Source organism: Python bivittatus, unplaced genomic scaffold (genome assembly GCF_059951505.1).
Source record: "Python bivittatus isolate LINGU-HERP-01145 unplaced genomic scaffold, Pbiv_v1 ctg000090_np1212, whole genome shotgun sequence".
Taxonomy (NCBI): domain Eukaryota; kingdom Metazoa; phylum Chordata; class Lepidosauria; order Squamata; family Pythonidae; genus Python; species Python bivittatus.
In genome coordinates, this window is record NW_028277046.1 from 5,062,408 (window position 1) to 5,088,973 (window position 26,566).

General features: G+C 47.0%; 1 long non-coding RNA gene across 1 annotated transcript; it reads left to right on the forward strand.

Annotated features, from left to right (window-relative positions):
- Positions 1 to 25,583, forward strand: LOC148216401 (uncharacterized). The gene is made up of 6 exons (XR_015795499.1): positions 1 to 1,211; positions 2,165 to 2,335; positions 2,919 to 3,031; positions 3,276 to 3,358; positions 20,876 to 20,951; positions 24,044 to 25,583. It is a non-coding gene; the product is annotated as an uncharacterized LOC148216401 (long non-coding RNA).
- The last annotated feature ends 983 nt before the right edge of the window (positions 25,584 to 26,566 follow it).

Sequence of the window (26,566 nt, forward strand, 5' to 3'; positions counted from 1 at the left end):
TTGAGAAACACTGCTTTAAATGAAACAACGCTGCCCCGTGTGGCGAGTCGTGGAACGGCAGGGTGGCGGCTTCTCGTTGGCCCCGCCCCCTGGCCAGCGAGCGGCTCTTCCTAGAGAGGAGGCGGGGTGAGGCCTGCCTCTCCCGCCATTATTTAAGCCACCTTTGAGGCGGAGGTCCGGCTGTCCCGAAGGCCGCGAAACCGAGTTCTTTGGAACCCAAACCCATCCTTTCGGCCCCCTCCAGAACTGGAAAGGAGCGCTGAGCCCCCAGCTTGAAGGCTGGCTTCGCACTTCCCCTGGGTGGCTTAATGGTGCTTTAGGACATCCTGGACCGGTGCGCACCAAACCATCAATCGTGGCTTATGAGCCACGCGCGCTAAGCCAACCCCCAGCCGGGTTCAGTCTTCCTTGGGGTGGGCCAGTGAGCCTCGGCCTTAACCCCCAACCGATTTTGAGCTTGGGTTTCAATTGCGAGCCGCCCAGGGCCACCCTCTGAGGAGACAGCGGCCTATAAATTTAATAAATAAATGAATGAATAAAATGAACCCGGCGCGGTTGGCCCTCGGCTGGTGTCGGGGGACACAGCCCTGCGCCTCTCCGGCTCCGTTCAACATGCTTCCCCGGCCCCTGAACGGCTGCAGAGCGGATCAGGTGCCTCGGACGCTGTGTGAGGAAGTCCCAGATGATGGATAACGGGCAGGAGCCGGGAAATCAATGGCGTTAATCCCCAGCCTGTCGGAGGGAGAGGAAATTAACGAGGAAATCCGTCAAGCTTAGCGGCATTTGCACACGATAAAATCGTCCCCCGGTGTGCTGTGGGGCCGCGGCGGCATGCTCGACTTAGCTTGAAGGGTGCAAAGAGGTGATGGGGGGAAACGGGGTCTGGAGTCCGGCAGGCAGAGCAGGGGGGAAAGGCCCTCCCGGGCCGTTTTGTGAAAATAAGTCACGACGGCATGGCTAGAGTAAATCAGCCGTTCCCCAGCCGCAAGGATGACCGGGGGGGGTCTCTGTTGGCTTGTCATCCTGGCCTACTTCGCAGGAGTGTTGTGAGGGTAATGTAGGAAGGGCGGGGAAGATTTATGCACACCGTCTACCTAGGGTTCTTAGCGTTTTGAATGATTTCTCCTTCAGGGATGTGAACTGGCTGCTCCCGACACCTCTGGGGAATTAAACCATTAAAAAGCAACAGTGGAAGAAGGCCTAAGAAATGGGTAACAGCAGTCCAGTCTACCCACCCTGCGTATTCCCAGAACGATGTTCCCGTTGCTCTCATAACCACACCCTTGGTCCCTTGTGTATGGTACCTACTGATGCAATAGCAGCATGGTTGTGCAACAGTTCAGCAAATTGGGTTTGGATTTCCTGCAGGGCATTTTTCTAGACAAGGGTTTTCCCACCTGCAGGGCAGGCAGCCGGAGGCATTCAAGACCTGAAACGGGCGCTGCCCATTTGAGCGGACTAGCCTGACTCAGCGGGAGCAATCTCATTGCTTAAAATCAAAGTCTGAGTGCAAAGGCAAAGGATGAGGTTGCTAGTTATTTCTCTGTATGATGCCCTGGGACTGCAGAGCTGAACAGAAGCACTTGTCTTTTGTCACCCTGGGCCCCTGAGAGCAGGGATTATCTCTTTGTTTCTGCACAATAATCAGAAAGTCCTGACCCTCCTAAGGTAATTATTAAGAATTGTCACCAGTTGCTTCTGGCAGGGACTTTCCCCCTTGAGAGAGAAAGCAACTTCCTTGCACTTTATCCTATCATTTCTTTAAAAAAACCAAAAAACAAAATCTCTGAATTCTCCCTTTCAAGGACTGGGAAGAATCTCATTCTCTTCTCAGCCCTGGGGGAGATTTGCTTTTCTCTGCTGTAGGATTATCTCCTAGAACTCGGTGCTGCGTGATAAGACTTTGAGCCTAGGAGGGGGAAAAATGATGTGGCTATTAGACCCTTAAAGAATAAAAAGGATTAAAATCTAAAAGGCTCATGTGGCTGGCTTTCCTTAGCTGGCACAGTCCTGATCTTTGGGGAACTGGTATGTGGATCCCTTTATTAGCATCAGCTTGGGGAGAGGAAGTGTCTTTATTAGCAAGTTGGAGGATCACTGTCTAGCTGCACAGATCTCTTCTTTTAACCTGCATTTCATCCATCTTCTGTGCCCTTTATCCCAGAATTCAGCAAGAGTCACGCAGCATATGGTAGGAGTTCCTGGGAGCAAGCTGTGGGAAATTCTGCTGTTTGGAGAAAGAAACTTGGGGATGCTCAAATACATGTGCCCAGGGGAGGTTTGCTGCTGCTGATCTGGATGAGTACCGAGGCTTGGTTCCTTTGGATCCAGCTGGGTAATTCTGCCTTGTCTTTATATCCACTTCTCACTCCCTCTTCTTTCTCAGGTATTTATTACATCTGTTGCTGTGAGAGTCGATAGTGGTGCATCGTCATGCAGAGCGAGTTCCTCTATTAATTGCTTCCACTGCTTTTCTGGCAACCGGGTGGGCTGTGCAATTTTGTGACCTGGGTTGGGCTGATGCACCACAACGCTGACCTCTGAAGCCCCACGGTCTCTCACGGCCTCATTGCAGGAAGAGATAGAGCTGAGGGCCACCAGAATCCTGGACTACATAGTCCATCTTGGTTAGAATTGTTTGGTAGCTTTGTCGGTAGTTCAGATCCAGCCAACCACATTTTAGCTTACCCATTCAATGAATTGAGCTTGACGTGGTGGGTGAATCCCGCCATACCCTGGTTCTCTGAAAGCGTTGATTTCTCTCCTTACCTGGTCAGTGGAACAGGCTCCAGACTAATAGCATCTGGATTGTTCCAGCACTGCCTGGTTCCAACTCTCATCCTCCTCCATTTGGGATAATTTTCTTTAAACCTAGAATAAAAGAAATGCTTTAAGAAAGCTTTAATTGTCCATTGCAGATCTGCAAGCAGGTCAGCACAGATGAACTCCGTGTTGGAAAAGGCACCCTGTGAAGAGAGGCAAGGGAGGAGAAAGTTGGCTGTCAACACTTCCAGAACTCAAAAGCGGCCTGGTAAGTCTTAACCTCCTTGCTAACTTGGCCCGGTCTGTGGGAGGGACGGAGAATTCCTTTGGATCCGGCTGGCTAATTCCACCACACTTTTCATCCCTCCCCGCCTTCCCCTTCCGTCATCCCAGTATTTTTTATTGGGAATGACCCTATAAACCATTACGTTCTCAGAATTAGGAAGCTTACAAAATATGGTTTATGTGCCTTCTTGATGACTGCGGAACGTTTTCTCTCTCTGCCCACCAAGCCGGACAACAGCAGGAGAGTTTGCGTGAAATTGGAAAGGAAAGACGTTGACCGCGGGCCCTTTTCTTGATTGCTGGGGAGAAGGTAAGTGAAAGTGCCATTCGGTTTATATGGGGAACTCTGCCATTGTACAGACGGCCGTAAATACTCCAATTAGTGCCAGCTCCTGGTTGGCAGATGGTCTAACAAAGCACCCTTGTGGAATGATAATGGGTTTGTTTTGCTCACAATGAATCTCGGCTCTCCTATGAAGCCAATGGGTGAACAGATTGATTGAAGACTCTCTTGCTGCATTCAGACAACCCAGTGGGGTTGGTGGGTTGTGGGAATCCTAGTCACTTACTCGGCCTGTTGGGTGAACTCAGCTCTAATATTTCGCCATAGGAAGCCATATTTCATGTTATATGAGAGCAGCAGTAGCTTTTTTTTTAACCCTGGTTGGGGTTTTACATGCTGTATGAACCCAGCCTCTGAACCATGAGCCAGCCAACCACATTTTAGCTGTGTGTGTGGCACCAGCTCACCCTGTCTTGCCAATGAGTGGTTCAGTGCGCTCTGCCAGCCCAGAACATGGGGGTCATTGAGTCAAGCACGATTCAGTTTACTGAGCCAAGGCAGCCAAAGTGGTTTGTGGGCCAAGAAACTCATATCATTTTCAGGACAGGATTGGACTCCCCAGTAATCCAGGGGTTGACCAAGTCCTGATGTATCGTCTGAGCCCAGGAAAAGAGTTTACAATGGAGTCAGACACACCTCTGTCTGTGGAAACAGAGATGGGAGGCTAGAGGAGCCCAGCAGAAGTAGGCTACTCTAGGCATTCTACATATATGCTTTTCTTTTCACCCTCCCCACCTGCCCAGCCAGGTTATTTGGGGCCCAGTTGAGGCCAGAAAATGGCTGTATTTCTGAATTTGCATAACGTCCCGAACCATAAACAAATGAGACAATCTGTTTGCATGAAACACAGAAACCAAGATTAAACTGACTAAGCCTGGTGCGTTGTTTGAATACAGAACTGCTGTTTCTTTCCCTGACTTGGTTAAGGGCGTTGTGTGAACCTGGCCACTTTCTCCACAGCTGTTGTGGGGGATCAGCTAGATCCACCCAGGAGCTGAGAAAGGGTGGGGGCAAACCAGGGAGAAGGGTAGAGCCACCCCCATCCTGGTTTGGATTTGCATAAGCCATTTCCAAAAGCGACGGGTGTGAAGAGGTGCGAGCTTTGGAAGTGGGTTGTCAGGACGAGTGATGAATAGGCCCTGTCAGTGGCTCAGCGATAAACTGTCTGTTCGTTGTTTATAGCCTTCCTTCCCAAATGGCGGAATAGATGGGGACGTGCCACCAGAAATAATTTAAAACAATTACAATCTCCTACGACCCCCAAAGCCTCATAGGACAAGGGTTTATTCCGCCTCCCTGCAACTCTGCTGACCTGGGCCGGACTCCGTGCCGTCATGGTGAACAATTAATTTAGAATATTCCATCCTTCCCACCCCTGACCCTGTGGAGTTACTTCCCCTCACTGAAGGCCGACCGGGGAATTTCAGCATGTTGCGCTGCCCTGGCATTCCTCTCTCCCAATTAGTCTTTGCTTGAAAGCAAGGAACTCTTTGTACCTGGTCGGATCAGGTAGTTCTGTTCTGATAGGAGGAGCAGTGAAAAGAGAAGTGGGGAGAGGGGGATTCCCTCCCCGCGACTCCTGAGGAATCTTTGTTGTGATCCTGGAGACCGGCTGTTAATACTCAAGGAGATGGGGGGTTTAGAAAATGGGAAGGAATCCGGCAGCACGTTTTCCGACTCATTTCGCTAAAATGCATACGCTTTCCTGAGCTTAAATAAAACCTGTGGGTCGGAGAAGGTGCTCCCAAGCTCCTTCTGATTTTTTGCCCACGTAGACTAACACGGCTTTCCTCCTACAAGGTAGGTTTAGAAAGAATTACTCTGGAAACTGCACGATGGTGCAGACAGCCCCAGAAGCGGTGCTGGAGGGCGAGTCCTGTTGTTCTGCGCCTCCCTGGCCTTTTGATCTGCTTGGGCTGGCTAGCCAGAGGGGGCCATCCCTTCCCTTGAGGGTCTCCTGACAAGAAATGAGGCTGTTTTGTTGCTTGTACAATTGCAGGCCTCACAGCCTTGCCTTTTTTCATTGCAGAGCTTGATGGCTGGCTGTTCTCCTGGTTCGCCAACACATTGCATTACCGATTATGATGACAAATGAGTTTAATTTACTTGGAAACAGGAGCGCGCTGAGGATCTGGGGCCGAGAAACCCATCAAAGGGGGTTCTGTTAGGGCCAAAAGAAATCTGTCACTGGGAGGTTTTGACTTCCTGAATATTAGATCAAGTCAAGCTCCCGCCGGAAATGGTGTTTCCTCTCCTCCTTTGCAGCTCATTAGTGGGATCACCCTGGGAAGGGGGAGAGTTCCCCTCTCTTGAGGGAAATCCCTGCTGGCTTTCCTTCCTTTCTTCCTAATATTTTCTTGAACAGCATAGTCCTAATGTCTTCTTTGCCCATCAGGAAACATTCTGGCCCTTACCAGAGCATGGGGGTGGCGGGGGAAACAGGCAGAGAGAGTAGAGGCCACTCTGTTTCTAGGCCTTAAGAGCAACAATCTAAGGTATCAGCTGGCTTTCACACCCTGTGTATTCCTCATATTGTTCACTTGCTGTGTGGAGTTAGCAGCTTGTCCAGCTCCAGCCCTTGGGGTTTTAGTCAGTCCTCTCTAGTGAAGCAAACATCCCTTAGCACAGAGAATCCGGCCCTTGGTTTGGCTCAGCTCCATATTGTCTCCACAGGCATGGAGAGAATAAATTGGCTTGCAGGAGGGAAGAACCTAGACCCAGTCCTCTGAACTCTCCAGTGATGCATAAGCAAGCGGGGACAGGAAACCTGAAGCTGGTTTTCCACGGTCATCTAGCTCTGAATTATCGGCACCAGGACTTTTTCTGGTTGGCAAGTTTGGGAGCAATTCCTGTTTCAGGGGCTGTAGAGGAGAAAAGGAGAAGTCCCTTGAGGGTGCAGGAAACCCCCGGAGACTCAAATGTGGTGGTGGGGCAGAGACTCTGTAGAAGGCAGCCTCAGGGGAAAAACAAGGGGCTGCATGTCCAGGGCCAGGAACAGCCCTGAACATGGGAACCAACGAATTCTGGATCAGGGTTTAAAAGGGGTGGGGGGGTTGATGTGGACACAGAGAGAGGGGCTTGGGCAGTGGCTGGCACCGATGGAAGATGAATTGGTGGCTGGGATAGAAGGCAGTTGAGATGTTGCAACGTGTGAGGATGTCCCTGTTAAAAGTGACCACAGGAGGGTCCTCACTCCTGCCCAGTTGAGGATGCTGAGACCGGTTTCCAAAGCTTGCGAAGGCTTAAGAAGCCATACCCCCAAATTTGCCTTGCCTAGCCCCATCCAGCTCCTCCAGGACCAGAACTTCTTTGCGTTGAACTTCTTCCAAACGCTCCTGGTTCTAACTCTTGTGTCGTCCTGGTTAGAGGTGGCTTTATGGCTCTTTTTTGTGACACTCTTTGGAAGAAAGAATGGCATAACATTACAAGAATAAATGACAGCCACAGATACTGTAGTCTAGGCACTCAGTGGCCAAAGGCTGTATGGCAGTTTTGTGAAAAAATCACCTGGGTGTTCTGCTGAATCCAGGAGGCTCAGGGCCGAGAGAACCCGGCTTAGCATGAAGAGGATGCCTGCTGCGTGTACAAGTTGCCGTGTAGCCAGTTGGTATTCTGTGTGGTCCTCCGATGCTTGGTAACAAGAACAGCAACAAAAGATAAACAAAATGTTAATAATAAACCTCCTCTTATTAATTTCTTCCCTCCCCCAAGAGTCGGGCTCTAAGAATAATCACAGAAGCATCAGAATTATCATTGAAAATGTTCTCCATTGGAAAGATGGTTTTAAGGCTCAAGAGTGTTGAGCGGGGAAAGATTGTATTAAGATAAAGTCGATTATAATACCAGCAGACATTAAAGCTTGTCATGGTGTGGTAAATCACATAAGGAACTCCCAAAGCGCCTTTTTAAGCGCAGCCAGGGCGGGGGGAATTAGAAATTGCCGGTTTCCTTCTCCAGGCCTGCTCAGGGGGGTTGGGAAAATGAGATTGGAGGGCCAAAGCAGGCTAGGGTTTTATTTTATTTAGAAGAGGTGGTGGGATTCGAAGCTGGGCAAAATAAATAAAACAAAACAGCAGGCAACAGGATTTTAGCACCTCCAGGTGGCAGTGAAACAACCCTGGAGAGCCGCTGATAATCCTAGTGGGGAAAAACTCAGGACAAGGCCAATTACAAAAGCAGGAGGCCAAGATGGGTTGTGACTCAGGGGTAGGAAATTCAGGGGAGGAGAAACAGATTCTTAGTTATGCCCTCGGGCGCTCCACCATGAAATGGTTGCAATTAGGCAGCAAACGCAGTGGGGTTTTTTCCTCTTTTTTCCCAATTGAAGCTCTAAAAGGAAGCCTTTTTGTCTGAAAAAACGAAGGGGATTCTCAGATCCAGAAACTAAGCCACACATTTCAGACATGGCTACTCCGGCGGTGTAAATGCCTTGTGCTGGGTTGTCTCTGGAGGATGACCACCACCACCAAGTGCTGGAAAAAGTTTTCCGCTTCTCTTGTAACACCTGAAAGCAAATCGGTTGCTTTGGTGCGTGCCTTTTTCCTCTGCCCTGCCACCAACATTCCCTTCCACCTTCCAGATTTTATGATTCTGGCGAGTGAGCGTTGCAAGAACGCTGTCTCCAGTCTAACGTGCTTTTGCCAAGATTAACGGCGGAGTGCGCCGGGAAATATGGGCCCAGCTGTTGGGCTGGCTGTTCTGTGCCCATCTTCCAAGCGATCTGCCAGGGGTGGGGAAACGTCGTGCGAGTCTCGAATGGCAGAAAGGGGAGAAATATGGCGGGGTCGCATCCGTGAACCATCTTGGCGTTGTAGGAACCCTGATATTTTATGTTGCAGACGGTTGGTCTGGTGATGTGGGATTGCGTAGTTGCCACCGCCAGGCAGCTTGACACGATCTGGGGACTCATCAGTGGAGGGAGGGACAGGCTGGAGGAGGAAATTGCCCCCTTCCAAATGGAAGCTGGGGGGGGAACATCTGAACAGTGGTAATAAAGGGAACATAACAGACCGTAACCGCAATGCAACACCCTGGCGTGGAAAAGGGATATCTTTGCAGGCTGCAAGCCGCGAGGTTCAGAATCAGGCCTGTGCTCTACCTCCACAAGCTGGGCTGGATGCTTCTGTAATTATTATTATTATTTTTCCGCTTGGGAAAAAAATGCCTTTTATTTTCAGCACGTCAACCGCTGTGCTGTTCTGAGAGGCAAGGAAATGAAACGTTTTTGTTCTTCTGGCTGGGCTGCGAGGGGTCAGGCAGGGAACCTGCAATTTCCTAGACCAACGGGCTACAGGGGGTGAGAAAAGGTCGCTCGAGGTTGCTGGGGCGTCATTTGGGGTCTGGCACGGGACGAACCACATGCACGAGGCTCGGATCATTTCTATTTATTTCTGGCTCCCTCCCCAGTAGTAGCTGGAGTCTTCAAAGGCTGCGTCCTTGCCTCCCCCAGCCAGGACCAAGATGGGTAAGGATGATAAACGTTGTGGTCCAACTCATCTGCTGTCCATAAATGCCTCCCACCTTTGTTTCAGGGGTAGGAAGAGGTAACAGACCATGTACCTGGATCGCCCTGGAAACAAGCAACAGATTGTGCTTGTGTTAGACAAGGGGGCGGGGACAGAGCACAAAGTAGGTGGAGCTACAGATGGGACTCTGCCCACTTTAGCCTTCTCCAGGAGCAAAGCTTTGGAGTTGAAGGACAACCAGCTCCCCCAAGTACAAATCTGCCATGGATTTGTGTCCTGGAGTCACGTTTTCCATATGTCGTCCTTTTCAGTGTTTCAATGTGCTCAAAGTCGCACATGCGTTCGCTTGCATCCGTTGAGCGAGTTTGCGTGGCTCTTCCCAGCTGACGGGACCTGGTTCCTTTCCAACGTGTTGGTAACAGCCTTCCAATTTTGGCCTCTCTCTGCAGTTCTTCCAATTTTATCTCGCGTCTAAAATAAGCTTGAGAGCTCAGCGCGGCTCACTCCCTTCTGTATTCACAGGGGGATTAGCCCTTTTAGTCTTCCTGTTAAGAGGAGTTGGAAAACTTCTTTGGAGATCCATAAGCAGTGTTTTGCTCCTGTTTCTTTATTTTTAAAAAGTGTCCTTGTTCTTAAATAGAAAGGAGGTTCTTGCAAGATAAGCAGTGAAGGAAAACAGGTTTATGAACCAGCTGTTCCTCCAATTTCTCTCTTTTCTCCCCCTTTTGAGGCAAGGCAAGTTGAAACCTGTATCGTATACAGGTTTTAAAATTTTGCAAGGTTCACAAAGGATAAATACGAACGAATATCCACTGAAAGGCCTTTCGTTGGCAAGCTTTCGTGCTCTTCTCATGCAATCCTCCCTTTTCCCAATTTTCAAGTGCCAAATGAACAGCCGTCTCTCTGTTTCTGAAAGGCAGCCAGACATTTTCCCCTTGCAATTGGACATTTGGAAAAATGCATGGGGTGTTGGCGTAACAAACACCCACCGCCACCACCCGGGTCTTCAAGCCGATAATGGATGGTCCTAGCTTGGATGGTCTAGTTCTTGTCTTCCTGCATCAAGCAGAAGGTCAGACTAGCTGGCCTTCATGAGCCCTCCAAACGGATGTTTTTTGTATCAAATATCTGCTCACTGCCGCAACCAAGCAAGAGAGGGTCACTGAAATAACCACCGCTCTGTTGGCAAGACTCTCAGCTAAATCCATGCTTCCTTGCCAAACCGTTTGTGAGCAAAAACAGACAAGTCAAACATCCCTCCTCTTAAAGAATGTTGGCTTTTTGCAAAGACACTTGCTAGCACCCATCATGGCCACCTTCTCCTTCAAATTTATTTCTTCTTTTTTGCATGGATGTCACCCTTGTGAAACTTTTGATGGCTTCTGGGGAAGGCTCCCAGTCTGCACTGATGGATTGGCCCTCAGCTGAGCGTGCATTCCAGCTGTCGCTAGCGTTCCTGCCTTTTGGGTTAACAGGATCCATAAATCGTTCCAGAAGGCTTGCTTTAAAATGCACTGCCTTCCATGTGCGAAGGAGGACCATGGTTGGACAGTAGTTACCGTATCTCGGGCAGGTTTAGGAGGGAATCCTCCGGTGGGCTGGGACAATGGGAGCTGCAGAGGTCGGAGAAGGCTGGTTTGGACAACCCTGGAAGGAGAAGGATTGTGAAAAGTCTGCCAAAAAGTCTGCGGCTGTGTTATATTGATGATCCATTTACGCAGTATTACTTACTCTGATCGGCAGCTACTCCAAGGTTTCAAACTGATTGCAACAGTCCATGCTTGGAAATCTTATGAGCTGAATTTGAAACTCTCTGCCTAGAAAAGCGGCACTTGCAAGATATGTGAGGAAGCAGTCCAATCCAGGGCTTGCTATTGATTTTCCCAGACTTCTGAATTCCCAATGGTTTAGCAATAGTGTCATTCAAAAACTCTTCTTTTTCTCTTTCTCTCTTCCCTGAATGAGGGCTTCTGAAATCAAGAGAGCCCAAGGAGCAGATTTGGGGAGCAAGCATACTTCTTGTGGAGGACAAGTTTCTCTTCTCTGTAATTTGGGGGTCAGAAATAGAGAAAAGGTGGCCCCAGGCAGAGAAGGGAGGAAACCTCACCTGTCAAACAGCCTTTGAGAAGGAAAGTCCCAGGTCCACGGCTCTGCTTGGGAACTTTGGCCGTGCCCAAAACAAGCCGTTCTTACTGCCCTGGCTCCAATTCCAGGATCGTCACTCTGATTCAAGGACAAGATCCCACTTTCATGGCCAGTAAGCAGCATCTCAGGAAGCACAATCAATTGATGGGGGCTCTCTGGGAGAAAAAAAGAACAACTTTTGCAGGAAGGGGGCTTTTCTTCCTCCCGTGGGATATGCCTGCCAACTTACCAACTAACTCATCTCCTTCCTGCCCTGTGGGTTGGTACGCTCTTTTCGAGTCCCAGGAGGAGACGGTCTTGCCCATCGCGATGCGGCCTCGGGGCTCATTTCGTTAATGTGATAGTGTTATTTCTCTGTCTGGAATTTTCTAGGTCCTGGGGAGTGAACGAGCTATATATGCAAAGGAAGTCCATGAATATTCAATGTGCAAACCTCACTTTACAGTCATGGATTATTTATATACGGAAGAACGAAAGTGTCATAAATAATAGAGCAGAAGTGATCACAGCGGAGGCGTTTTATGCTCCCCTTCTTGTTGATCTAAGGTCTGCAAAAGAGCTGGTCTGTCACATCCTTGTAAAATCAGGGGTGGTGGGATCAAGGCGAACTTGATTAGGCCAGCTAACTGAGCGTTACCTTTTAGCAGGAGGGGGCAACCTTAATCTTTGCAGGCCTGGGGCCAGTGGCCACACACTTGGGGTTTTCAGGGTTTTTGTGTTTGTTTTCAACAGTTCCCTAGTTGTCAACATTTTCATGCATCGAACTCAATCAGAGATGAAAAGAATTTGAATTATTTTATTAATCAGGGAGAAAGGAGAACGATCTCTCTGCTATCTTTAGAAAACATCCAAATATAAACAAGGATGAAAAGAATTCAGTTTTTTTTTTTTTTTTAATAAGCTGGGAGAAAACACAAACAGCTCTCTGCCATCCCAGAAGCCCATTTTAAACCCTCAGGTTCCCATCAGGGGAAATAAAATGGCCGTGCTTCTGCCATCAAAAACATTCCTTTTTACGCTTACGACGCCTTGGGAATTGGGAACCAGAAGCTCCTGGCAAGCTCTTTGCAACTTGTTTCAGCTCCCTTAGCTGCTTCTGGAGATACCTAAAGCGAGGGAGGGGAGCGTTGCCATTTTTAAAGCACCCTAATCTTCTCCTTTCATTCTCATCCTTGCTGAACAAGGGCAGCCAGCTGCAAAGGCAAAGCAGTCAGATTACACAGATGCAAAGGCAGTTCTTCAGGTGTAGCCCACAGCCTTCTCCTGGACCCCTCTCTTTGCAGGATGTCAGAAGCGAAGACAAACAGAGTTCCTTCGAAAGGACGTAGGTGGGGCAGGTGAAGAGATTTGTCTTAGAGTCAACAGATGAGTTTAACGTCATGGTAAGCCCCCATTTGCTTAAATATGAGTTCTGGACTAAGACACCATTGGCAGCCCCTGACATAACCCAGCACGGCGCTGCAGAAGGCTTTGCAAGGGAGAACCGGCACCTTGAGCTGGGTCTGGAAAGATCCTGGCAATCAGCACTGCCGTTGCAAAAGAGGCGTAATCCTGTGATAGATGTCTGGCCGCTGGACTCCAGGCCCACGACAGCTGCTAAGTTGCCTGGCTCAGGGTGGTGAACACACCTGGCCTGGATCAGGTCGTTGAGATACAACTCTTGGCATTCCCAGGGAAGGCTGTTTGGGTACGACTCCCAAAAACTCAGGGGCATCCATTGGCATCAAACGGCACCCTGACCAATTCCTTCATGCCTCTTAGTTGATGCTTTGCTGTTCCTTTCTTCAGCGATGAGTTAAAAAAACAGTGGCGGAAAGTTGAGCTTGGGTGGACCTTGGAGGCTGCGCCATGTTCACACCCCACAGAGGTGCAGCAAGAGGTGGGGGAGAGAGACCGAAGGTGGAAATGTGTAGGCAAATTGGTTCGCTAAAGGGTTTGTCTGACAAGGTGGGCGGGTGAAGGTCACCTGTAATGAAGCTGGGCAGAAAACAAGTTTCTGCATGTGCAAGAATCTTTGGTGGTTGCCACTGTATGGTGTGAGGTGTAAGGCGAGATGTGTCTGTAGAGTTCAGTATATGCAGGCGTGACCTGTGTTTAATTGTGGCTACACGTGTGCTCCACTTTTCTACTTCTGTGCTTTGCTCAGATAATAGCAAAATTCTTGGGACTGTCTCACGACTAGAACAGTGCTCTCTATCGGGGGCTAGAAGTTATTCACTGTAATGAAAATCGGTGACTTCTGATGGCTGCTGACTGTTAGCTGCTGACAATGAGGATTTAGCTGTGTGTGCCAAAGCTCTTCTGGAAAAGCCAAGGTGGAATGGGATGACTTCTGTGAAGCAGTTCTTTCTGCCGATCACAGAACTAATCTTGGAGGATAATGCCTACCAATGAATGAATGTGTGTGTGTGTGTGTAAGTAAACATCTTGCAATTCTTCTGGGTTTTGCATGCCTTGTAGATATTTAATTTTCTTTTTCTTCTCTTGGATTTGGAGTGTCAGCTGCTTTGAACCAGAGTAAAACCAGCTTGGGCAGCTCCCTCATCTGTAATGGTAGGGAATCGAGTTCCAAGAGGATGGTGGGGGAAATGGGCTAATGGAAGGAAGGAAGGAAGGAAGGAAGGAAGGAAGGAAGGAAGGAAGGAAGGAAGGAAGGAAGGAAGGAAGGAAGGAAGGAAGGAAGATGCAAGAAAGTGTAGCAGAACCGCAGTCCCATTTCCTACTAATGTTCTAACTTGAAGGGGTGCCGGAGAGGTGAAAAATTAAAAGCCACATACGCCCTGCTTCTCCTGGAGCAGACATTGGACCGTGTCTGATTGCAGACTGTTCCATCTGGGATTGTGGTCTTGATGTCGTCCTTCGCAGCCACGCTGGGACCCTTTACCCGGTTGGATCGCAATGCTTGGATGCTCTGAACAATCCCTCAGCGAGTCCTCGGGCAAGGATTTTTCTCTCGTCACGGTGGGAGCCGACTTCCGTCCTGTGAGCCACAAGGATGCTGAGCGGGAGCTTGGATCTCCATGGCAACGGGTCACGTTCTGCTGACTTTGGCTTCCTGTCGCTCTCTCGAAGCATCTTTCACCCACTGAGTTTAGGTTTCATGGCCAAGAGATTGCAAGCAGATAGGCAGCCTTGAAAAGGCAGGAGGCACGGGTGGGTCGGCCGCAAGAGACTTGGGGCAAAACACAGACTGGCCAAAGTTAAAGCATCCGAAATTCAAATGATTCAGAACCTGAAAGGGAGGAAGGAAGGGAACGGTTTCTCTCAAATGCCAATTATCTTCTTAGCAGTCCCTCTCTCTAAATGGACCTCAAGCTTCAAAAAACGTGGCCCCATTCAATGCACTGCACTGGATAATGAGAAGAAAAAAGGGGAATTTCAGCCCCATCATTTCCATGATTGATCATCCAAATGAAAAACATTCAAGAGAAATCTCGCCTTGTAACTGACATTTGTTCTCAAGGCTTTCTTTGCCCAAACACAGAAGTAAACATGTGACACAAGGTATCTTGGTATAATCTTGTCAAGGTTGACACCAGAGTGCTGGACTGGTGGACAGAAGAAGACCTATCAGTAGCATCAAAGGAAGGAAGAGACCTTTGTGAACTCAGTAAACTGAACAGATACACAGATTTTTGTATCAAACCTGGGGGAAAAAACAGTTATTTGCAACGTGAAAAGATTTCTAATGTATCTTTTCTACTTCAGGAACACATGTATTTCAGAATTCGAGCAATGCAAATATCCCCAGGAACATGTCACCAAAATTCATAATGATCTCATTTGGAAGATCTCAAAAGGGTTTTGCTGTACTCCACATTCCACCTCGTTTTCCCCCTTCAAACAGTTGCTGTTCGCTCAAGATTTAGAATGAGATATGCAAAGGGTTGAGTGTGTGCAAAGAGAGGATCTTTTGATACTAGCAAATCGAATCCATGTGTACGTTTAAATTTCACTGCCCATTTTTGCCACGGTAAAGCTCTCAACAGATGTTGTGAGCTAAGTAAGCACGCAGCTCAGTTAAAAAGATTTCTGCTTTGGGATAATTTCTTGTCTCTTTGCAGGGACAGCCCCTCCCTCTTGACCTCTCTCTTATTCTCAAGTTAATTTGTTTTGGAGATGGAAATTATTTTCCCTGTGGCTATAGATGTCTCTTATGCTGGCAACAACAGTTCCTAGGGATGGAAGGCAGGGTACAAGTGTGCACGCTAAGGGTTAGCTCACTCCTGAAGGAAGGAATTACGCCGGGGTCTTGATGGGAAAACCCTGGAGGACTTGATGGGGCTGACGGATTATCTGTTGTTTGCCTTGACTGTAAATACTAGGAGATTTACTTGAATAGTTCCATTTCAGTCTTGGAATTTTCCAGTATTGGCAAAGGAATTGGCGTCTGTTTTGCCTTCATTCCCTGCAGGGTTTTTTGTTCAGAGATGTGTGGGTTTGTGAGGCAAGGGAGATCTGGTTAATTACCATTGTGGTGATCATTTTTTTCCTGTCCTCATTATTCTCCCCTCAGGAGCAAATAGTATGTTAAATCTGGAGCTGTCAGAGGGGATCCCAGCCTCCTAATAATCCAGGGCCCAGGGGTGCTGAACTGCAAGAGAAAGGAAGTTGTCCAAAACTGAATTTATTTAAATATAAGCTAAGAGCGAGGAAAATGAGTCTTCCTTGGCTGCTCCAGCATGCACCCCAAAAAGAATACAAGGCTGTTTGCTTGGACCTCTTAAGTGTCCAGCACATGAAGTCCAAGTTCCAGTAGCACCTTGGAGAGCTCAGTGTTGATGTTTGTTCCAGCAGGTTCTTCAGATGATGCTTTAGCCTCAGATCTGCATCAGCGCAAGGACTTAGTGCTACTCTGCTCAGGTGCACCGTTCACAGACCAGGGTCTGTGGCCTCAGGTCTAGCTTCGTATAGCCCATCCCGACCAACGTCTGTTGCTCTTCAGCAACAGACCATCACACTGTTGCTGCATTTTCCTTCTGTCTTGTCCTTGTCCTGCTGCCTCTTCTGCATTTAAGAGTGTGTGTTTGTGGGTTTGTAAATCCATACAATATGCAGAACCAGGTCTGTTACAGACCTAGTGGCCGCATAGACACAACAGGCTAAGGAGGGCTAATTTTTACTTGGGTTACTTTTATTGGTGGCTTAGCCTGATGGATGAACCCAGCTCATTTGATTCATTTAAGATTCCGTATATTGTGCAGACTCAGAAAATAGGTGTGTGTGATAGCTGTGCTAAGCTGATTGTGTGAATACAGCCATCCTGGATAGGTTAATTAAAAAAACCAACGACAACCACCTCATAGAGCTTTATAATTGATTTTAAACCTGGGAATTAATTCAGATGTAGATGAAGATCATTATAAGCCCATGTATCTGAAAAGTTGTCCATTAATTAAATTAATGAAATGTAATAAGATTTAATTAACTTAATCTGATCTTCTTCCTCGCACGTGCCTTCAGCCCTGTGGTGTGGCCCAGCCTCCTTGGCCCCACAGATGCCCCTTCTGAAGCCGCTGTAACTCCTCAGCTCAGGGGTAGTTCTGCACCCCTTTTTCAGTGGGCAGCCTTGGCCCTTCCCTGCTCACTGAGGCTTCAGATCTCCTCTGTGGTTTGCTCAGGGCAAGAGAGCAAGGACATCTCCAGGACAACAAATTCCAGAATAATTTCCTAGCTAAAATGGCCGTCGGGAAGAAGCCGAGAGTTCGGGCCTGGGAAAGTGGCCACCGGCGAGCGTTCGCTTGGAGTCCCATCAGGTTGGAAGACTGTGCAGCCATTTTTACGAGTGTCTGCCTCTTCTGAATTTTTTTTAGATTTTTTTATCCCGCCTTTCTTATTTTTATAAGTAACTCAAGGTGGCGAAGATACCTAATACTCCTTCCTCCTCCTATTTTCCCCACCACAACAACTCTCTGAGGTGAGTTGGGCTAAGAGAGAGGGACTGGCCCAAACTCACCCAGCCGGCTTTCAGGCCTAAGGTGGGACCAGAACTCGCTGTCTCCTGCTTTCTAGCCTGGGGCCTTCACTACCGGATCAAACTGTTCCCTATCAGGCACGCAAACTGCTGTGCTAAGGCAATCTGGATTATCTGAAAATGTCATCTCTGTTTGCAGAGCTCTCCAAGGATTGCCCAGAATGGCAAATGTTGACTCGGATCGTTTTCATGTCTCACCCCACCCCAGATTCTCCCTTTTGACCTTTACAAAGGAAACGTGGGGGACGAATTGCCCAAATGTTTGCATTCTGCCGAAAAAAACAACAACGTGGAGATAATTGAGGGAGAAAGGTTAAGAAGCCTCAATTAGAAAGGTTAGGAAGAGGGGAGCTGATCTGCCAGAAGGGCAAAAGAGGCTGGCACCGTGCCCGCAATGTAACAAGGGTGCTCCGTACCTGCAACCGAATGGTTTATGCTCTCTCTCATTTTATGGAGGGGCAGCAAAGTGGCCCCGGTGAACAAAAGGGGGCATTTGAGGAGGCAGGGAATCTCGTTATGCAGTCTGTGCTAGGAAAACAATATATCTTTGCACTCCCACTTGGTAGCTTGCGAGACAGGAAGAAGAAGAAGAAAACCCCGTTGGAGAGAAACCGATACAGGAAGAGCCGTTTGTAATTCCAGCGGCAGAGCAAAAGGCTTGGCCTGTCCATTCAAAACGGTGCCTAGCTTGAGTGGGACTTGAGTGCTTCTCAGCAGTGGAACCAACCTGGAAGCAGCGAGCCGTGCGATCCCAATGCTTCTGGAAGGCCACAGGTTGGGTGCTCTGAAAACGCGCTTAAGCACGGTTTCCTTGAACTGTGTTTTGTTGCACAACCCACAAAGTCTGTGCCACAGTGCATTTTGCGAACCGGCCATAAACATTGACTTCTTTGGTTGAGGTTATCATGGCCACCTAGACGCCGTGGCTTATAAACCAAAGGTATCTGGCAGGGCTGGGCCCATCGTGGCTTACTCAACCAGTCAGATGCACACTGGGCCTCTGGTTCCACCTTTCTCTTCTGCTACAAGGCAAGACAGAGGTCCATGGAAAAGGCTTTTGTGAAGGACTCCCAAAGAAGAGGCTGCTTTATTCCATCCCAAATTCCAGAAGCCGTTTCTGGGTCCTGTTCCGGAAGCCCCATTTTTCATGGTGGAAAACAGAAGCCAGGATTGACGGTCAGTCGCTCAGCCCTTGGTGGTCGTTGGCAAAGGCTTAAGCGTATGAAACAGCAGGTTCCAATCACCAAGGCTGAAGGCTGGGAAGGAGCAGCTAATCCAAGAAGAATCTCACAAATTTGAATTGATTTCCCACCGTTAATGAACCGTGCAAGCCCTTTTGATTGCATCTTGAAAAGATTTATAATTATTCATTGAATCTTTGAAGATAATTAAGCTTCATTATAAAACATACATACATGTGTGTGTGTGTGTGTGTGTGTGTGTATATTTATATTCACAGCTGTAATGAGGAAGGAGGCCAAATCCTTGATGGAGAAGTAGTGGAAAGAAAATTAAAATAATTTAATACCATTTAATGAGAAGGGGAAACATATACACATACACACACAGAGGCAGTGGCTGCCATTTTGGATTCTCCTGTAAGGGCTGCGTTGAATCAATAGGGGAAAAAAACCCACTTCTGTTTTCACTTCTGCCCATGTTCCATCCTCCTAACCGGGACTAAACGATCAACAGAAGGAATTATGCGGGGTTTGTCCTCTTCAGCCTTCTGATCTGAAAATCAATCAATGGATCCATGTGTAATTAAAGCTTCTCCCCTTCACCCCTTGGGCTGTCTCTGGAACCGTAGCAACACACTTCACTTTTTGTGTATTTGCTTGCTTGTTCTCATGGTGTGGCTCTCCATCAAGTGTGCACCATGAGAAAATTGACTGATGCAGTTAGTCCCAGGGACCTTCTGCATCTCTGCAGGATACCGTTCTCAAGCTAGTTGTCCTTCTGTTATATATCTTCTGCATTTTTGGGTACAATGGTAACCATGTTGGATGGTAGTTAAAGTTCAGAACAAGTCAAGTAGTGCCGATTCAAAAGTCTGGTTCCAATCATTCCCAAGGAAAAGCGTGACTCCAAGTTTTCCCCATCATTGATTCATTATCCACCCACCCACCCACCTACCTACCTACCTACTTACCTTTGGGTGGGGGCATAATGGAATCTGAGCCCCCTCTCTTATTGTTCACTCTGATCGGTTTGTTTAATAACCCATCCTTGTTGGAAAAAGGATTTGATGGTGACAGCACAGCATGGAAACTCCAGAGATTCTCAGAAAAACCCACCACCAGTCTCCTACTTCAGGGGAAAATAAAAGCCTTGCATGGTTTTTTTTTACCTTTAAGTTGGGAAGATTTAACCTTTATTCTGGAGATTGTAGCAGGGACCCAAGGAAGAGGGTGTTGATAGGCAGAAGAATTCAGCACATGGCGGAGGAGAAGGAGAGAAAGACCAGATGGATGATGGCACTCGTCCAGTTGGGTCCCTAGTGGGAAAGAACGTCAAGATGCCCTGTTACTTTTGCATTGAATCCAGGCCTTCAAGCACCCCACACACACCCCTTGGGCCTTTTGGATCAACCCTTTGGGGCAGGAAAAATGCATTTTTCACATCCCCCAGCTGAGGACCCGGGGTTTAGGCCAGCTCTGCTTTCTTGCAAGGAGCTTGCCAAGGACAGCCGAGAGATTTCAGCTCTCAGCCAGGATTTCATCTTCAAAGCATCTCAGTCAACTTTGCTGGTCATTCCAGCAGTCCGGGCTTCAAAAGAGTTCTTGTTAAAGATGGAGACGTATAGAGTGATAAAGGGGGGAAGGGGGGCAGGCATTGGTTTCCCAGAAAGATACACAACTTGGAAGGACATATTATTCTGTTTTTACCAATTCTGGGCAGCAACTGCAATTCTTCCAGTCCCTTCTTTGTGGTAGTGACTAGATGAAATGATGAGGACAGAATAACCTTTTCTGTTCAAGGCATGGTGATCTTGGTTTCCTCCCTTCTTTTCAACCACAATTTGCTCCTGATGAGGCGCAGAGTCTTAATTCACACAGATTACAATATACAATCATGCAGGTCATCTTATTTCTCCAATGCCCCCCATTGGCAGTGGTTCAGCGTGCGCAAGGCAGTTTGCCGCGGTGTGCTCAACCATGTTTGTGGAACAAGTCTCAGTTGACTGGCTTGGCACCGGGCTGCATTTTGGCTGTGGTTTAATTTCAGCTGATTGTCAGTTCCTTCTCTCTTTTTTTTTTTTTTTTGAACAACAGCTTTGTATCTGCACCAAGCAATTTGATTTAATAGGCTGATTAAAGGACTGGTAGAAACAATCTGTTGCGGCTCAGATTAGATCAGATCTTTCTCTATTTTGATCTGCCGTAGAATCGGGGTTTGCATCATTTCGAGAACCTCTTGACTAGTTTCTCCCCATTCTTAGGTTATTTTTTCTCCCTCAGCTGCCTCCTTAACATTCTTCTAGCCGTTCTCTCTCCCCTGTCTCCAACCTGATACATTCTCCTTCATAAAAATGCAGCGTGCAAAAATACATCCCACTTTCTTTACTAATAAAGCCCACGGAGGGATATTAACCCAATAGAAACCAGGCTGGGCTGGGGGCACACGTGTAGAGCGCGTATGGGGAAAAGCCTTTTCTATTCTTATTGTTGGTTGCACAGTCAGCCAGATGTTTAGTCTGGATTTGGCATTTTTATCCACCTCTCAAGTCCTTCGTATTATTATTGCTGCTGTTGTTTTGCAATACTGCCATTGCAAAATTATGTTTTTGTCTTGTGCTTGTTCTGCTCCTAAATTGAAATTCACACCTGGGGATAAAAGGGCAGCTTGAGTTCCTTCTGTCTGCTAAAGCTTAACACTGATTTTTATTTATTTATACAGATAATCCTGACAGTTTCTTCAGTCCCAGGGAGGCTTGCAGACTGCCTAACTATCCTGGTTAAGGGAAGCAGCCGAGGTAAAAGCAACAATTGATCCCGTTTAAAACCAGAAGGATGGCGAACCCCAAACTTTGCATTTCCCCATCTCTGATAAGCTGAGCTGCCACGTTGAGGATGAGCCAGAGAAAAGTGGCCACGCGTTAGTTTACCTGCAGACGTTCCTGGGTTCATTCCCCGCTTGAAAGGGAATTTGGACCTAAAGCCTTCTGAAGCCACTGCTTGCCAGGGATTGAGTTTGCTGAAGAAGCTACAAAGGCTGGTTCCTGTAAAATGCAGATCCATAAACCTCAGTTTCCAGACCGTAGTCACTAAGCCAAAGCCAGATACATTCTCTTTAAAAACTAAATTGTCCTCTCCCTAATTCAAGTATGTAATCTGAAAGGCATGGAGCAAAAGGAAAAGGGGATGAGGAGGGCAAAGGTTCAATTCTGCTTTATGCCATCCTCGCCGTACAATCGGAGCACATGTCTCCTCCGCCTTGCCTTTTAGGTAGACAGAACCCTTTTGAGTATCCCTAGTAAGTCTGTAGAAGATTGTAGTCTTAGGATAGAAATGAATATTTAAAAGAAACAAATCAAGTAAACCTATTGATCATTTTGCTTGGTAGCTGGCAGGAGTGAACTCGAGCGTTTCTGCGTGCAAAAAAACCCATGGTTGCTTGTCAAGCTGTGGCCTTGCCCCCGCGCCAAACAGGGAAAGTTTTTTCAAAGGCTGGAAGTCATTGGTTTGGAATAAAAGCGTTACCCACGTTGCTGGCCGTGGTAGAATTCATCTATCCCTGTTGCAACTCCTGCCTTTATTAAACATTTTTTTCTCTGTCTGTTGTGGTGTCTAATATTCAGAGGAACTGAACCAATATAGAGAAATGTTTAATTCACAGTTCACTCTCCAGCTTCCTCCCTCTTTCTTTCATCTGGTTGAACTTTCCTGGCGAATCTGGGCTGAAGGAACGAGACTTCCTCCCTCCCTCCCTCTCCTGAGATAGCTGCTGTTCCCAGTTGCCTTCTTTCCCTGTCTTCAACAGAATTTTATGTTTATTCCATTTGCCAAAAGTGCTTTCTGATTCAGCAGGAGCCAGAAAGGAAACTAAAAAGCATAAACATCCATAAACAGCAAGCACAGCTTGCTTGTAGCTCTCCCGGTTTGTCTAAAATGTGCAATTTGACAAAAATCTTTGCACAGGAATGTAACAATGGCGGAGGGGTGTTTATGTGGTAGAAGATTAGAAAATAGCCATTGATTATGTGGATAACATGAATTCACCCAACAGAGTCTGCTCTTTTGCCCTTTTCATCTTACAGATAGTGGAACAGAGAGAAAACTATGGGGTAAAATTAATAAAAGCTGTTTTGATAGCTAATTGATACAACTGATCTATAGTTATCATGGTTTTCTAGTTACAATTTTAGGGAACCCCAGGGGTTTTTGCCTGCTTCTCACAGAATGCGCAGTAAAAGAAATGAAAACATTTATGAGATAGATAAGCTCTCCTGAATTATAGCTTGGCCATTATTTCTCAAACAGGATCCAGCAGAACAGCGTTTCTCAACCTTGGCAACTTTAAGATGCCTGGACTTCAACTCCCAAAATTCCCCAGCCAGCATGTGTGGACTTCAAGTCCCAGAATTCCCTAGACAGCATGCTGGCTGGGGAATTCTGGGACTTGAAGTCCAGGCATCTTAAAGTTGCCAAGGTTGAGAAACATTGCAGTAGAGCATCTGATGAATGTTGGATTCCAACATAGGCAAGAGACCCTTTAACTGAGCCCATTTCTGAGTGTGGGATCCTATCTTGTGCCATCAATCGCTGGGGGACATTTTTGATCACCAGCTAGTATATGAGCCCATTTATACCCTGCAATAAAAAGGGGTACTTTGCCCGAGTCGGTGCAATGTTAGGAAACATTATGTACCCTGCGTCTGAGGCAGCCTCTTGTCAGCACTCCTTTCCTAAAGATGTCTTCCCATTAAATATATATATATATATATATCCCATGTTCCCTGGCCTTTCTCTTTAAAAACAAAGAGATGTAGTGAGGAAGAGGGAAGAGGGAGGAAACCCCCACTGTTGAAATACAAGCCAAAGTGGATATTCATTTTAACTGAATACATTGGTTACTTAAACACTGGACAATTCATTAATCAAGAATCTTGGGTTGGACAACAGTCCGCTGCACGATCCTTTTGCTGTTTTTTGTTTATTAATTTAAGTGTGGATGTAACAGTCTATACGGTGCCCTCTTCAGAGACTTAAGACACAAGGTCATCCCTGCTTCTAGTTCCATTCCCTGAAGAGATGGAAGGGCATCCCTTTTTAATGCTCCCCAGAGTATAAAAACTCCAAGTCAATAACAATCCTGCTGTTCCATTTACTCCGGTGCTCCATATTCTTTCTGGGGGCTGATGGAGACCAATTTACAGCTGACATGTTTGCCTCCGATGAGAATCGGTGAAGGACAGAACGTGTGTTGTCATGTACTTGGATCCTGGAGGCTTTGATTAAAGTGAACTAAGAACTGTGGTCTGTCAAAAGGATGTTAATTTTGCATTTCATTCCCCTGTCTTGGAAATTTACCTCTGCCTTAGAAAAAAGGGTTTCCACGTTCCCCGTATTTTAGCAGTCTGCAGACTACAGGAACGTCTTTCATCTTAAATGCCATGTCGGGGAGGATGAGAATATATGCTCTCTCTTGCACATACCTGTGGTCTGAAATAGTAAATCCCATTTCACCATCTCCTTATATATCATGCAAGCCCTTTCATCAGTTTAACGCCTCATTTGCACTATCATGGGGAGGGAGGGAGAGAGAGAGAGAGAGAGAGAGAAGGAACCAGTTTGTTACATATTTTTTTAGCACCACGGACAGCGCTGATGTGGTTGGGTTCCTGATGACACACACTTTGGTGTTGGAGGAAAGGCATCTCTTCCTCACCCAGGGCTCCCCAAAGTCACCAGTTTCTGGGCTGAGATGGGGCTTGGTCAGGAGACACACACCAAACCAGAGGATGCTCCTTTCCAAGAAAATTCTCCTTTCTCCAGAGAGGTGGAGAATGGTTTGACTCCAAAGCAGCCCTTAATGCTGGATTAAGATTTTTTTTTCATTCCTCAGGTTTGGCACTGCAGTGACACTCAACATTTTTACAACAGGAACCAGTCTCAAGAATCCAGCTGTGGTTTCCACCGTTGAGACCAGCAGGATAACGCCGCACGGCATAAGTTTTCCGGCATTTTGACAATCACTGAATCCCGCACCAGGACACCGCTCTATTCCTCTTTAGCTGAGTTCACACATTGCTGTAAGCCGAGCAAGTGACAATTGGACAGGCTGACAGGATGCTGTCTTTCCTCCCCCTCTTCCAAATTACAGCTCCAGCTTTCCTTCCTTTCCTTGTTCTTCATTTCATTTCAGAAACGGGGGGAGAAAAACCCCTGATGGTTTGCATTCACTCTGTGCATTCTCTAGAAGCAGAGTTAATTTTGTAGCTCCAACAGCAATTCCCTCTCTCTTTGCCTTCTTTTATAGTTAGGAGCCTGGCTGTAATTCATTCCCCAGAGCACTGGAGCTATCGATCAAATGGTTGACAGCTAATATGTTACTGATAGAACGGATGGTGTCTTCAGGGTGGCTGGGGCACCATAAGCCAGCCTTAACTGTTTTCTCCCCACCCTTCTTTAATTCCGAGGGAGATGATAAAAACAAAGACACGTTCATCCAGGAAGGAAAAAACTCTCAACCTCTCGCTTCCTGCAAGCATTTTGTGTTGTAAAGGTAGCTGACGAAGAGAGATTATTTTGATCATCTAAATCCAGGCCTGGCTTCATTGGTTATATCCCTTCCAGCTCCCTGGGATTTTTCGTGGATCAAAAATTAGATTTTCCCCTTCCTCCCGTTTGGTTTTTGTGTGGGCAAGCAGCTACTTTCGAGTTCACCTGCCTCCAAGGTTTAGCAGCTGGTAATTGTTGAGATGTTGCCATGTGGTCATAATGGAGGAAGACGCAAACAGAATATTGAACAAATAGAGTCAAATTTGTCATCTTGGCACCAAAATTCCATCTAAACCCAATAAATCTATTGAGCTGCAAGAAGCTGGATAGGTAGCTAAACTTTCAGGAGGCAGACCGGGCAGTGAGCCAAGACACGTGGCTCGGTTTGTGATTTATAAGTCTTGGGCAGCTAAGAAGTTTCCCTGCCTGCCCCAAAGACCTTACAGGTTAGGAGATGTTTAGCTCTTTCCTTTCTCCAAGTGAGAGCAAACACCAGAACCTCGACAGCTTGGTGCAGAAACAGACCCTGCCTTTGCATTTTCCCCCCACTAAAATCCTGGCCTAGTTTGACCCCAGCTAAAGCTTTGGCTGTTTGGATTATATTGGCTTGAAATCCAGACAAGCTGTTGCATTTGTGTCTTTAGAGGCAGCCCTCGCTTTGCGGGTTTCCGTCGGAGAGTCTGAAGGAAGGCTGCTTTCCCATGGCACCGTCTTAATATATTTCACCCACGGGTACCTAGTTTTTGTTTTTTTTTAAAAAGGATCTCTTTCTGATACGTTTACATGTGTGTGATCATTTTGGTAAACTCTCTCTGTTGCCGTGACGTTGGTGTTAGTTTTGTTATTTCATATAGCCTTTCTCCACCCAGCATCTTCAAGATGTGTTGAATGACAAGCCCCTACATTTCTCACCAGTGTGGTCAAGAATCAGGATAGACGCGAATAAAGAGAGGGGTAGCCCCAAAATTCTGGAATTCACCACCGGGACTTATCTAGAATTATCATCTCATTTTTCAAAGTCTAGGGATTCTCACTCCATTTTCGGCCTAGCAAGGTGTGTCGTCCCTACAGGCAGAGACCAGTGCAGGTAAACAGCAGCAATTTACAACTTTTGAAAGTGGGAGAATCTGTTATTTCTTTGTTCTTCCTTCCCCCTAAGGCTAAGCGCGCTTCCAGGGGCCAACTCATAGACTTAGGGAGTGGGGGGAAAATCCTGCTCCGCCGTTAAGGACGCTACTGGTTTCCAATGCCAACTTGGGAGATTTCATTATTGCCAGCAAAGGAGTACAAAGCCGTCTCTGAGGAACTCTTCCCTATTTCATTCCCCCTGAGAGCTTCTTTTCAGTGTTAAGGCTGGGTCTAGGAACCAAACAGTGGTTGCAAGTGACCTCTCTTTCATCGGATTCTGAAAGATAATCACACTTCCCCAGGCTTATAAGGGCTGTTTTCTAAGGCATTGTTCCTCCGTTCCAGCCATTCCCTCGGCAAGAGGCAGCTTCTGAGATTAAATGCCTCCTGACTTTGGCTCCACTGGGGGTAATATTCTGAAAATCAACATCTCGTCTGCCTTTTGAACTTTTTGCTTGAAAACAAGAGCAGATGGCTCCAATTTAGGAATCTTATAGTAATTCTCCCTTGCAGGTGAATTATCCTTGTATCCTTAATGGGATTAATGCCTTAAAATGCTATATCATTCGATCTGTTGAAATACATGTCCAAATACAGAAATGCTGCCCCATTAGGGAACAATGTATGGTGAGATTAGATATTTTTAAATGAAGCGTAACCTGGACACACTATTTCTCCATTGTGCTAGCGTTTCTCCAAACAGACAATATATTTTTGCCGTGTTTAACTCTGTATATAC